Source organism: Tubulanus polymorphus, chromosome 8, assembly GCF_964204645.1.
Source record: "Tubulanus polymorphus chromosome 8, tnTubPoly1.2, whole genome shotgun sequence".
In the NCBI taxonomy this organism is placed as follows: domain Eukaryota; kingdom Metazoa; phylum Nemertea; class Palaeonemertea; order Tubulaniformes; family Tubulanidae; genus Tubulanus; species Tubulanus polymorphus.
In genome coordinates, this window is record NC_134032.1 from 9,211,255 (window position 1) to 9,224,178 (window position 12,924).

At 38.1% G+C, this 12,924-nt stretch overlaps 1 protein-coding gene and 1 long non-coding RNA gene across 3 annotated transcripts in view; one reads left to right on the forward strand and one right to left on the reverse strand.

Annotated features, from left to right (window-relative positions):
* LOC141910213 (proline-, glutamic acid- and leucine-rich protein 1-like) overlaps positions 1 to 12,924 on the forward strand; it is a 47,561-nt gene that overhangs the window by 13,073 nt on the left and 21,564 nt on the right. The gene's annotated exons all lie outside the window — the stretch shown is intronic.
* LOC141910219 (uncharacterized) lies at positions 9,069 to 10,075 on the reverse strand. 2 transcript variants are annotated; one of them, XR_012619869.1, is made up of 4 exons: positions 10,006 to 10,075; positions 9,684 to 9,766; positions 9,487 to 9,557; positions 9,069 to 9,199 (listed from the first exon to the last, which is right to left on the reverse strand). It is a non-coding gene; the product is annotated as an uncharacterized LOC141910219 (long non-coding RNA). The 2 variants fall into 2 exon arrangements; XR_012619868.1 differs by lacking the exon at positions 10,006 to 10,075 and adding an exon at positions 9,846 to 9,907.

Below are 12,924 nucleotides of genomic sequence, written 5' to 3' on the forward strand. Positions count from 1 at the left end.
TATTCATTCAACTGATTTTATTCATTAATGCATTATTAAATATGTAAATTTTTTTTCCACGATTCTATTTTCACTTCCGCAGCAGTTCAGCATACAACGCGCAAAACAAAAGTTGATCATTTATGTACGAAAATTGAATGCACAACAAGTTCAATTAAGTCATCTAATTAACAAGAAAGTTTCGAGGCATGAATCGGTACCACTGACACACAATAACGCACCCACCTAGATGGCGAATCAGAATCTTCTCGAATAACGGCGGCTCTTGCGTCGACAAACGGTCTCCATTCAAAAGCAGCAAATCAAGTAACCGTACAAATGACACGAGTACACAACAAAATACGGTAAGAGACGTACCATAAGGTATACGACATATTAAACATTAAGACGTAGAACAAAACAGGTATATATTATAATGCGAACGACATCGCCACAGACGAACACTAAACAATTCGATTACAGCGCAAAGGATGACGAAGCGGTTTTCTTTTCTTTTTCGAACGAACAACCGACAGCTAATAATACAGAATGACGGCCATAGGTGTTAACGAACAAGCTAGTACAGTCTCACAGCTCGTTTCGGTTTTATTTTTTTCGGATGGACCATACTACGATCCTGAATATAATTATCCATCACACCGGCCATAATATACGTGACTTCCAGGGATCGCAAGAACGACGGCACCATATTGAGAATCACTCTCCAGAACGATTCAGCAGCGGTATAACTGAACAAGCGACCGAACGCTCGACAATCGAACAATGGCATTCAGATCCAGGATACGGACGATCGCGCTAAGTTGAGGTCACGTAAAGCGAATCCGGTGACTGCAAGTATATGTGAAGATGGCGACGGCTACGGTGTCACGACGATCTCGAAACAGTACAGTCCACTCCCGACGAGTTCGACTCTGGCCGGAACGAAAGTGACATGGAACAACCCAAACAAAACTAAGCAATCAAACCCAAAATACTCCCCATGGTTTTGCAGATAAAGATAGCATAGCAATAATATATGAGATTTTCAGGAAATAGATAAGGTACAATTCACTCCCAATGCTAGACCAAAAGATCCCGATAAATGATAATTATGCAACGATATACGATATAACATACGTTATATAGTTCCAAATGAACGTAATATCTTTTATATATAATAAAGGAATTTGCAATTAGTGACTATAGAACCAAACGAAGACAGCAACACGACTACATTCCAAATACGAATAATTTCATAAAATTTCCAAAACTTAAGGCTGATAAAGTGACAAGTCCGGATAAAGACCTGACCTCCCACCTGGTCTCCCTGCTAAACTAGATGCATCAATTTTTCGAATCATGTCTTGAGAATATTGAATCTCATGAGGTATACCTTTATCTTCACTGATCGACAAAGGCACCAAAAGATCGTGATGTTTAACATATATCCGTAAAGTAAATGATGAGCTCATAATCAATCTTCCAATTCGCCTATATAGAGAAGGCTTGACTGGAATTTTATCCGGAAAATCAATAGCAATTCCATCATACTGAATTTTACAAGGTGTAACCCAATCAAGATTGATAAATAATTTAAAGAAATGAGAATTACAATGTAGCTTACGTAAAGCAGGGGATCCAAGTAAGGAAATACTGTCCGCACAGGCATTAAGATCAATTAATGGAAGTAAGATACATTCATTCCAATCCGAAATCTCTAAAAGTAGTTGTGATTTACAACGTTGAACCATATTACGCCTGCCCCTTAGAAAGGTAAATAGGTATTTAATATCATAACACAGGAAATGCAACGCACAGTAGATAATAGCCAGAAGAACTATTGTGTCAACTAGAACATTGGAATCGTCGTCAATTAGCGATTGAGCAACCCGCGAAGACTGTTCTAAAAATGAAATAGTCCTATTAGACTGTATAACCGTTGCCCCAGCAAGTGGTGCTGCATGAGCTGCACCCAAGGCTGCAACCGGAAAAATACCCCCTGGATTATACCTTATCATGAAGAATATATAAATTGACATAGCAAGCGCCGCTATGCTCAGAATAGTAGGAACCGATATAATGCCTATAGACGATGGAGATAAAGATATATGGCGCAAATTATCTCTAGCTAGTTCATTCTTTAACGCGTCGGCCTTTGAGGCAAACAAATCTATATTAGACTTATGCGTTGAAGCCAATTTCTTAAGATCCGTTGAAAATTTAGCGCCCTTTGATGCTACCAAATCCCATGACTCTTTATTCAGTTTTAAGGCCCGGACACACTGGGCGATTTCGTCGCCCGACGAAATCGCCGGTAAAATCGCCCAGTGTGTCCGGGCAATCGCCTTCGGCGATTTAGTCGGCCGACGACAGAATCGCCCAGTGTGTCCGGGTACGGCGATCAGTCGCCTCGAGCGCCGTATTAACCAGCCAATCACGGCTCTTGATTTATTAAAGGTGGCGCTAGCAGCTGGTCGTTTCAAAATAAGCGGCGCTGTTCGCCGATTTCGTCTTAGTAAAATGGACTATAATTCGATATTGACTTCATTGGACTAGTATTATACGCAAAGACTGCAGCACGCAAGTAAGTAGTCCAATCGGTTTGATTATCAGAAATCATCATAGATAATAAGGATTTAATTGACTTGTTCGTAACTTCACTGAGACCATTGCATTTAGGATTAAATGAAGCAGTCTTCTTATGTGTAATATTCGAGAATTTAAGTATTTCCTCCACAATCTCACTTAAGAAATTACTTCCGCGATCACTTAATAATTCTTTAGGGAAAGCATATCTTAGGAAAATTTCATCATACATGATTCTAGCAATAGTAGGAGCAGTTATATCAGGAACCGCAAATGCTTCACAATATCGTGTAAAATTACACACAAAGACCACAATTTGGTTCATCCCATCCCTAGACCTTGTCAAGGGTCCCACACAATCTACTGATATTTTGACAAAAGGACCATCAGGAATTTCCTGTGGTTGTATTGGTGCATGAACACGTCTATTAGACCTCTTTCGCTGATTACAATTAGAACAGCTGGATACAAAATGAGATACATCTCGATACAAATTCTTCCAAAAATAGTTTCGATATATTCTAGAATAAGTCTTAGGTATACCAAAATGCCCAGAAATATTCTCGTCATGCATAAATTGCAGAATTTCTTGTTTCAATGATTTGGGTACTACTAATTGTAAGAAATAATCTCCATTTTCATCCTTCGACGGCCTTGGGATATGATATAAAACCCCTTTTTCATTCAAGGTATATTGATCAGCTTCTAGTAGAACTAATCTTGCTTCCGACTTGTCATCAGATAAAGTACCATTTTCTAAATAATTTATCATGTCAGATAAATGCCTGTCTTTTAATTGCTCATTGCGAATATTATCTACATCAACACGTGCTAACTCATAAATCTTGGTGTTGGATCCGAAATTCATTCTGCTTAACCCATCTGCGTTACCGTGAATCCTACCGGGCTTGTGTTTAATTTCAAAATCATACTCCGATAACTCATCTAACACTCGTAATACCTGTGGGGTAGGATTTTTCATTCGCTTAACGTAAGACAATGCCGCATGATCAGTTTGAATGACAAACGGTTTACCATAAAGAAATGGCCGAAAATGACTGACACCGTACAGTATGGCGGCTAATTCCTTGCGAGTGGTATTGTAATTAAGTTCAGCTTTTGTAAACTGTTTTAATGCATACGAAAAAGGATGCTCCTTGCCATCGTCTGAAATCTGACTTAAAACCATACCGCAAGCAAAGTTACTAGCATCACACTGCAGAATGAACGGTTTGTCGAAATCAGGAAATTCTAATACCGGAGCTGACTGAAGAGCCATCTTCAAATTGTCGAATGATTTTTGACATTCATCAAACCACTCAAATTCAACATCCTTTTGAAGTAGTAACGTTAGGGGTTTAGCAATCGTGGCATAATCTTTTACAAATGATCTATAAAATCCTGTCAGACCAAGAAATCCTCTCAGAGTTTTAAGAGAGTTTGGAGTAGCACATTCTTCAATCTTATGAATTTTCTCTTCCAATGGTAGCAATCAAAATTCAGTTACTAAGTAACCTAAATATTTAACTTTATTAGAAAAGAAATGACATTTAAGTCGTTTTAATTTCAAATTGGCTTCACGCAGTCATTCAAACACTAGTCTCAGATGTGCTAAGTGAGATTCCTCATCCTCAGAGTATATAATAATATCATCCAAAAATACTTCACAAATATCATGAAGGAGATCTTTTAAAACATATGTAATATTTCGCCAAAATGTGGCGGGTGCTCCTCCTAACCCTTGCGGCATCATTAGGTATTCCCATTTTCCACTGTAGCAAACAAAAGCTGTTTTGTCTATAGAATCCGAATGCATAGGAATCTGAAAATATCCCGAATGTAAATCTAGTGTTGTAAATATTTTGCCTTTCCCTTTACCAATGTTAGTGAATATCTCATTTAATGTAGGTCCAGGGAATGTGTCAATTTTTGTTACTTTATTGAGCTGGCGGTAGTCATGAACCAAGCGATAAGCTGGTGTTTTATCAGGGTTCAATGAAGCTTTTTGTACTAGTATGCAAGGAGACGCCCATTCGGAAGTTGATTCCCGAATGATTCCTTTATCAGTCAATAATCCTTAATTAAGTTATCTTCGACTTCTCTGAGTGCAACAGCGGGTCTATAGGGTTTTAACCTTACCGGGGGAGATGAACCAGTGTGTATTCGATGCTCCCAGGGTACCTTAGCTCTCGATAATTCCTTCGTTTCATTCGCAAAAATATCTTTAAATTCTACTAATAAATTGTACAGTTTAATTTTACCTTCTGGACTGAGACCTGTATCAGTTATATTAATATCATGAAAATTGATATTTTCAGTGTCATTTTCTAAAAATTGTTTACCATCAGAGACTTTAAATTCTTTAGGTCCCGAGTTCTTTGATTTTTCACCCTCCGAGTCACTTGATTGATTATCCTCGGGAACTATCATATAATTCAGCGTTACAAAACCTAAAGATGTGCCTTTATGTAATTTTATCGGGGCATTCGTAAAGTTGTATAGTGTCAATGGCACTGTTTTATTGCGCACCTCGACTACTGACTCATCACTATGAATACTGTACCTCGATCCAAGATTGCGATCTGGTTCTAAAAGAACCTGGTTGCTGTCAGAAAGATAATTCGAGAGTTTACCCCTTATTTCATACTGTGATTTCGGTGGTATTACTATTTCATTAACAGTTCTCACTTTAGCCTGATGACCCAAACCAACTTGATTTTGTAATTTTATTGGGTGTCCATTATCTATAGACATATTTCCTGAACCAAAATCTAACACAACCTTTTTCTCATTCATGAAATCTAATCCCAATATCAAAGTTTGTTGTATAGGGCTTGCTAAAAATACTGTTTGAGAAAATCGCTCAGAACCTATTTGAATAGGTATATCTACCGTTCCTTCTAAAGATATAGGGGTTCCATTTGCTGAATGCGCCACGGTTAACGATGCTTCTTTGAAAGGTTATTTATTAAGTAGAGAAGATGAATGATAAACTCTACTATCCATTACGGAGATCATGGCTCCGCTGTCAATTAAAACATTATAAGGGGTGTTTCCTATCTTCCCATTAACCGTACTGGCTACAGATGCTAAGATGATTGGATGTTTATCATTCTCGGTACTAAAATAAGCATCCTCTGCAGGGTTTTCAGAGGTTAATGACTGTTCTCGTAAAAATTCCGAAACCTCGCGTATAACGGCTTGAGACAAGGAATCTTCGCACTCGACTAGTTGGAGATCGGTAACAGCTGCCTCGCATTTATTTTGGAATTCTAACCTGGGATAGTTAGAAGATAAAGCATAAGTTCCAGCAGAAACATCAATCAAAAATTCAGACACATCATTTAGAATTTCATTTCCAGACCTTGAATATGATTTTTCGCATTTTCTAAAATTAGTATAGTTCGTTCCTACATTTCGACACTGAAGTTTCTGTAATTTATTTGCTGCCCACTTGCACATTTCAATAATTTCTTCACCAGGGTCCCACAATTTAAATTCACGAGCTATTTTAGAGGTATTTTGTACTTCGGTGTCTAATTCAGACATTTCACCGAATTTTACATGTTTCTTAATTTTCGCCGATTCCATTTCACATCGATTTCGCGTACATGTATCTACTAAATCTTCATCGGACCTTTTGTCATTCTCCCCAGGGTCCCAACATCTGGGTTCACGAGTTATCTTTGAGGCAATTTGAACCTCCGCATTTACGTCGGACATCTTATCAAAACTTACACGTTTTTTAATTTTCTTAGTTTCAATTTCAAACTGATTTTGTATACACTTTTCTTCTAATTCCTTATTTGACATGATTTTTGAATTATCCTCTCCTTCAGAGTATGAGCTAAAACTAGAAACATTTTCATTATCTATCTTTCCGTCATTTACTGCGGTAGATTCAATCTGACCATCGCAATCATTACTAATTTTACTATCAAATTTATTATTCATACCATCATAACTCAATGTAATATCTTCTCTATTTAGGTTCAATGGGCTATTCGATTCAATTCTTTCAGATTTACTTTCTGCTTCTGACAGACCTTTTTCTGATAAATTAGTATCTGTTTTCATAAACGGTTTATTTACACTAAGTGCGGATACCCCCATAGATTCATCAGTATACACTAAACTATTCATATTTCGTCTGGGATCCTCGCCAGCAGACCTACACATATTATACCCATCACACCTGTCCATTAAAATAAACTCATTACCATACAGATCGTCTGTCTTATCGTAAGCATAAGGCTCAAAATAATTCTGCTCAAATTCTGAAGGGAAGTTTCTTTCTCTAAATTCATTATAGCATTGTAAATAATCATATCTATCATCATAATTCGATTTACCTAAATGTCCGTTCGTAAATGCCGATGTGGCTATAGGACCTTGATTCACCCCGTAATCATAGGCCCTTACTCGTTTCCCGGAGGCGGGGTCTCAAATTCATATAAACTATTCACTGTGTGCGTTCTATCTCGTGGTATAAATGATTGAGCTTGCTGTCTAAGAGGCGGCGGTTCACGTGAATTATCCTGATAAACTGAACTTCCCCGGAAACGATCAAATCGATTATCAGCTGGTTGCCTCACTTGCGAATATTGTCGTTGCGGTAGACGGTTGAAAGTTTTCGGACTATTATAGTTTTGCCGTGGACTCCGACATCGTCGGGCGATATGACCACGACGACCACAATTATGGCATATTCGGCATCTTGATGTTGTATGCCCTACCGTTTGACAATACTCGCAGTATGGTCGACCATCCGATAATCTAATCGGTCGAGATTTGTTTTGACTCGTTTCACCCTTTTGTAACTGCAACAACTCAGTCAATTTCTCATTTAAACCTTTTACTTCCTGCTCTAAGGCTATCTGGCGGGAATAATCTATATTCAATGACCTGATTGATGCCTCTGCCGGCGATAATCTGGCAAAAGTTATCGCCTCGTCAAAATTGATTGGGCATTTCCCAATTACAAACGCCTTTGTGGCTGGTAGCAACCCATGCAGAAATGGCTGCAACAGGTCCTCACCCGACTTCTCAAGTTTACCGGCCAAGTAAAGTAACCTCCTAATAATCGAGTCAAGTGACTCACCTTCATTCATCTTCAACATGTAAAATTGTTGCTGAAATATTTTGAAGATTGAATTTGAATTGATCTTAGCCCTGGGTTGCCCAGAATTGCAGAATTCATAGAAAAAATTTTGTGGCCATGGGATTATAATCATTACCATGCAAGATAAACAAATATTACAAAATTTTTGGGATGTGGACCTCTTGACCTACATTTCCATCATGGGTCATATGTGACCCAGTGGGCAAAACAGGATACAAAACCTTTAAAAAACTTGAACTAAAAACTTAATTCAATAGCCATTATCTTTATTTTATAATCATAAGGCTTTCCAACTGACAATATTTCTATCATTTCATATGATATTCATTATAACAATTACGACTACCGTTGAAACAAAGTGTCACCTGACACTTTTCACACTTAGTGTCAGTTTTAATTTTACAGATCATACATCGGAACCTTGTGTCAGTTTTTATTGGCCAGTGAGCAATTTGGTCGTACCTAACATCATCACATGCAGCAACTCTCACCATTTTTCTTGGTGGTGGGGACATTTCATCCTGCAGTGATGGGCGACCTGGCCTTCTAACTTGGGTTCCAACCTCGACAAGAGCTTGGGCTAAGATTGCCTGAAATTTTCTCAATTTCATATGATTTTTGACTGGCACACTGTGGATTCTACAATCCCGTCTGTACAAAAGCCAGGCATTTATACAGGCAACAGAGTAGAAATGGAAAAACAAGATGGTATACCAACGCCTCGTTCGGTACCTGTATTTACATCTCGTCAAATGCGAATCCAGCATATCTACTCCGCCCATAAAGGCATTATACTCTTTGATCATCTTTGGACAAGGAACATCTCTATATTCTTTTTTTGTTTTATCCCATCTTCTCACTGTGGAATCAGGCAGGGGACCAATGTAACTAGACATTAAGGTAACTGGTTTTGTGTCCAACCATCTACAACATACCACTTTTTCATTTTTTTCACAGAAATAGTTATATGTTCCTCTACCTTTTGCTTGCAACTCTTTTTCAGTTGGCAAAGGACATTTTGCCACACGGTTTGCCCTAACAGTCCCAAGGTAATATAGTCCTCGAGACAGTAGCCTAACAATTAGTTCAATCGACGTGAACAAATTGTCAGCTAGGATCTTGTACCCACAATTACTCTCAAGACTTTCACACAATTTCAGAACAACCTGACTACCTAAAGGAATTCCTGTCTTTGCATCACTCTTGCCCTGGTATACTTCAAAATCATGCAATAGACCTGTTGTGTCACATCTACACCACACTTTATACCCCCAGGAATGTAGTTTGTTTTTGACATACTGACAAATGTAAATTAAGAAAGAAAATAACAAAACTAGTTGTGTTGATCAACAAAAATAAATCAATAGTTTATTACAATACTTCAATTTCAAAATAAGGATAGGAAAAAAGTGAACAATAAGTGTGTTTGCCATGCGTCTTTAAATATTTCCCAAGAATATGTCTTTGTCTGGCCACCACCTGCCTCGACGTCAGACTTTTTCGAGATTTTCGCTTAAAATACGAAACAAGACAAAATTGATGGATGGGAATCATACATGCTACATTTACTTTTACTGCGAACATTGGAATGAGCTAAAGCAATTTTCTAGGAGGAAAAATTGAGTCAAATGATGTTTCAAAATCTGGACGGGAAAAGTTTTACTGAATTGTATGGCTAATGGCAAATACATGTTTATATTGATAAGGTAAATATCTGTATAAAAGGTTGTATAGCAACTTGAATTGAAGGATTAATGTAATAGGTCTCTTATTCTAAAAGACGAGTGAGCCATACTTACTAGATTGGTCATGTGAATCAACATCAAATTTAGAACTATCATCCATTTTTAGTTTTCAATCAAAGACCAACCTATGAAATAAAGTACATATTTTTCTGATAACAACCTGGAATAAATCAAAATAAATCTGAGGAATTCACCAAATTTCTGTATCGAACCCCTAATAGGGCCTATATAACCTATAGATTGATACTTACATACGACAAATTGACGAAGAAACTTCATTTGACAGTATACAAACTCGCGGACAAACTCCCAAAATGAATCATGTCCTATTCACCTAGAATCAAACAAAATACAACTAAAAAATTCACAATACAGATTTCAGTTTCGAATCCTTCAAATAGCTGTTTACTTACATGAAACGAATTATCAAACTACTTCTGCCGACAGCATACCAACTTGCTGACAAACCCCCAAAATGAAACGTGTCATGATAAACATCTGGAATTAAACGTAATAAAGCTACAAAATTTACAAAATGTCGGTTTCGAATCCCTCAAATAGCCTTACACTTACAAATGATGGATTATCAAACAACTATGAACTCCCACAACGCCACATGTCTTTGATAATCTACAGTGAAAACCTGGAATTAAATGAAGTAAATCTTAAAATTCCGATTTGAACCCAACGTAGGCCCTCTCTCTACTTGTAGGCCTAAGATCTTGAAAAAGGATAAATAATGTTATGATGAAAGAGGCATAATGGTTCGGAAAAAATAGAATTCAATATGGCTCTTGGCCCGGCAAAGTTTGCTTTTGAATTTTCCTTTTGAGGCCTAGTTACACATTTTAAAAGCAAATAACATTTTGCATCAAACTAAAAGCGGCTAAAAGCTTGAGGAAAAGATTCGTTTGAGTCTTAAAATTTATAGCCTAGAACCAATTTCTTCGTCAAAGCGTGATGCATAATTTTGACTGGGTCTTATTTCCACGTGGTAGTGGACAGAAAATTTGAATAGGCCTAAATAATAGAATAATCTTTCTTAGGTTTCATGATAAATGCAATATATATCATAGATTAATGCTTATCTTTTACAATTAGGCTTATGTTTCAAAGGAAAACGCCCACAGTTGGTCGAACAGGGGTTAGGCATTGATGGTAGAGGGGCTGTGTGTGTGCTGAAACAGAGATAAAAATGCACAGGAACGAGTGTGTCGAGTTGAGCTTATTATTCTCAGGGATAGTGTACTATAGTCATGTTATATATCAAAATGTTCCTTATTAGTTCCGCTGCATCGCTAAAAACAAATTGAGATTTTTGAGGGTTTCCCTGCATTTTTTACATATTACATCGCTTACAACGATAAAGGTCCGTCGCCGACTGAAAAATTCACAAAAACTTCCGCATTGAGAGCGCCACCGCACCAATTCAAATTGGATCGGAAACCCTCCAGCGATGCACTCTATGATCTTTAGAACCTGTCTCTGCTGACTGGGAATAAGATATTTCTCAGCGCGAAGGGGGCGGGGCGCGGCGTCACCAGGTCCCGCTCCGCGAGGAAGCTAGATTTTCAAAGAAATGAGTGCACGCGACGGCCGTGACCACTTGTTAGTGACTTGTTAAGACTGTAAGATCAACTTAAATATATTCCTATATGACTCCTATATATAATCTTCATAGGAGAGCCCGAAAATGTCAAGTGACTTTATTTTAATAATTTCATTATTCATCACTAATAACACCTATTGATGACTGCCTAAGATCAACCCCAAACAATTCCTATATGACTCTGCTATATATAATCTTCATAGGAGAGCCTGAAAATCTCAAGTGACTTTCATATAATAATTTCAATACCCATAACTAATAACATCTATTAAAAACTGCCTAAGATCAACCCCACATCACAGCGCCAACCAGACACACCAAACTGCTATAAACATCAAACACATTCCACGCTACATGCCTGACAATCACAAACACCTATCACTAATACATACGCATACCACATACACATACCTTAGTATCCTTTGTCCCATAAGCAATACTGCCACTGGTGAATTTCAGATTTGTCAGCATTTTGCAGGGACCAACAGCTAACTTGGATGCCAAGTCGCGGGCTTTAATCGCCTCCCGGATTTCGTTGCAGCTGGTAATTCCAGGTACCATGCATGATTTGCGTCTATCTTCAGGCGTACTAATTACCTTGACGCTAGATGAATTAGTCGTCATTTCTGCAAAGACACATATAGTCATCTTGATTACAATGCAGCATTCAGGACCATCATGCACCCCAGGCAAGAGATACTGTATATTATAATACTACAAAGCCATTCCCTATGCCCAAATCAAGGCTTCAACAATTGTTGTTAATTTTTCGTCCACACACAGCTAAGGAAACCCAGCAGATCATAAGCGGAAAATAATCAGAAAGGGGACACGCACCCGCCTATGTTCGGTATGCAACACATGCTACATTTCACCTGATTTCTGTTAACTTCCACTTAATTCAGCTATTTTTGAGCATAACATTTGGCACTGAAAGTGTTAATTCCTTAAGGTCCATCAATCGACACATTACGAAATCCTTTATATACATGGTCCTCCTCGGGGAAATGTGCGCGGATGCACGAAACGACACAAGCAGGCAAAATTCTCCTATTCTCCTTGCCCAAATATCCCCAACACCACCGAACAAATGATCTGTACGCTATATGTCTTAATTTCGCATTTGCTGGCCCTTCAAAACTTTTCCGTCCGCACTGCCGTTAAAATTTAGGTCCACATCAGCTGCAGGACCTAAGGGTTCAAACAGATTGAAGCGCAAGCTGCCGTGTCCGTCATGCAGGTATCTTCATTTTGTCCGGACTCCTCCCGAACCCATTCCAGTCTTCTTTTCACGACGTCAATCTCCATACAGCACACACACTCCTGCTCCGTCTCTAAGATCTGACAATGTCCACATTGGCACCTAAAAAGATTATCCCTAGAAATATTATTAAGGCATGAATATAGGTTTGTAAGCCTATGCTGGTGCAATGCAGTACAAGAATAGTCCAGCAGTGCCAGCACAACAACGTTGAATCGCACCGAGCTTTTGAAACGAACATGATAAGATTCTCTTATTTCGCCAACAATGCTCAAAAACCTATAGTTAAATCTACGACTTAATGAATCTTAAAATACATATTTTTAAGTTAATTGTTATATAAACATACCACTGATTCAGATTATCCAGTTCCAAACGGTTTATTTGGCCTTCATCGTCGTCTGCCTCTGGTCTGGGTCCATCGCCGTTTCGCTTCGGTTCTGCCTCCAGTTCATATAAATATGGCCCGATATTAATTCCTCTTCGTCACTTGTTTCCTGCCATTCAAGTTCACTTAGCGATTCATCTGAATTTGATGCCAAAGTGGCGTGAACCCTATCCTGCATGAAAACTTTTTCTTTGTTATTTTTGGCTAAAATTTTGAATTTGGGGCCCATTAGGA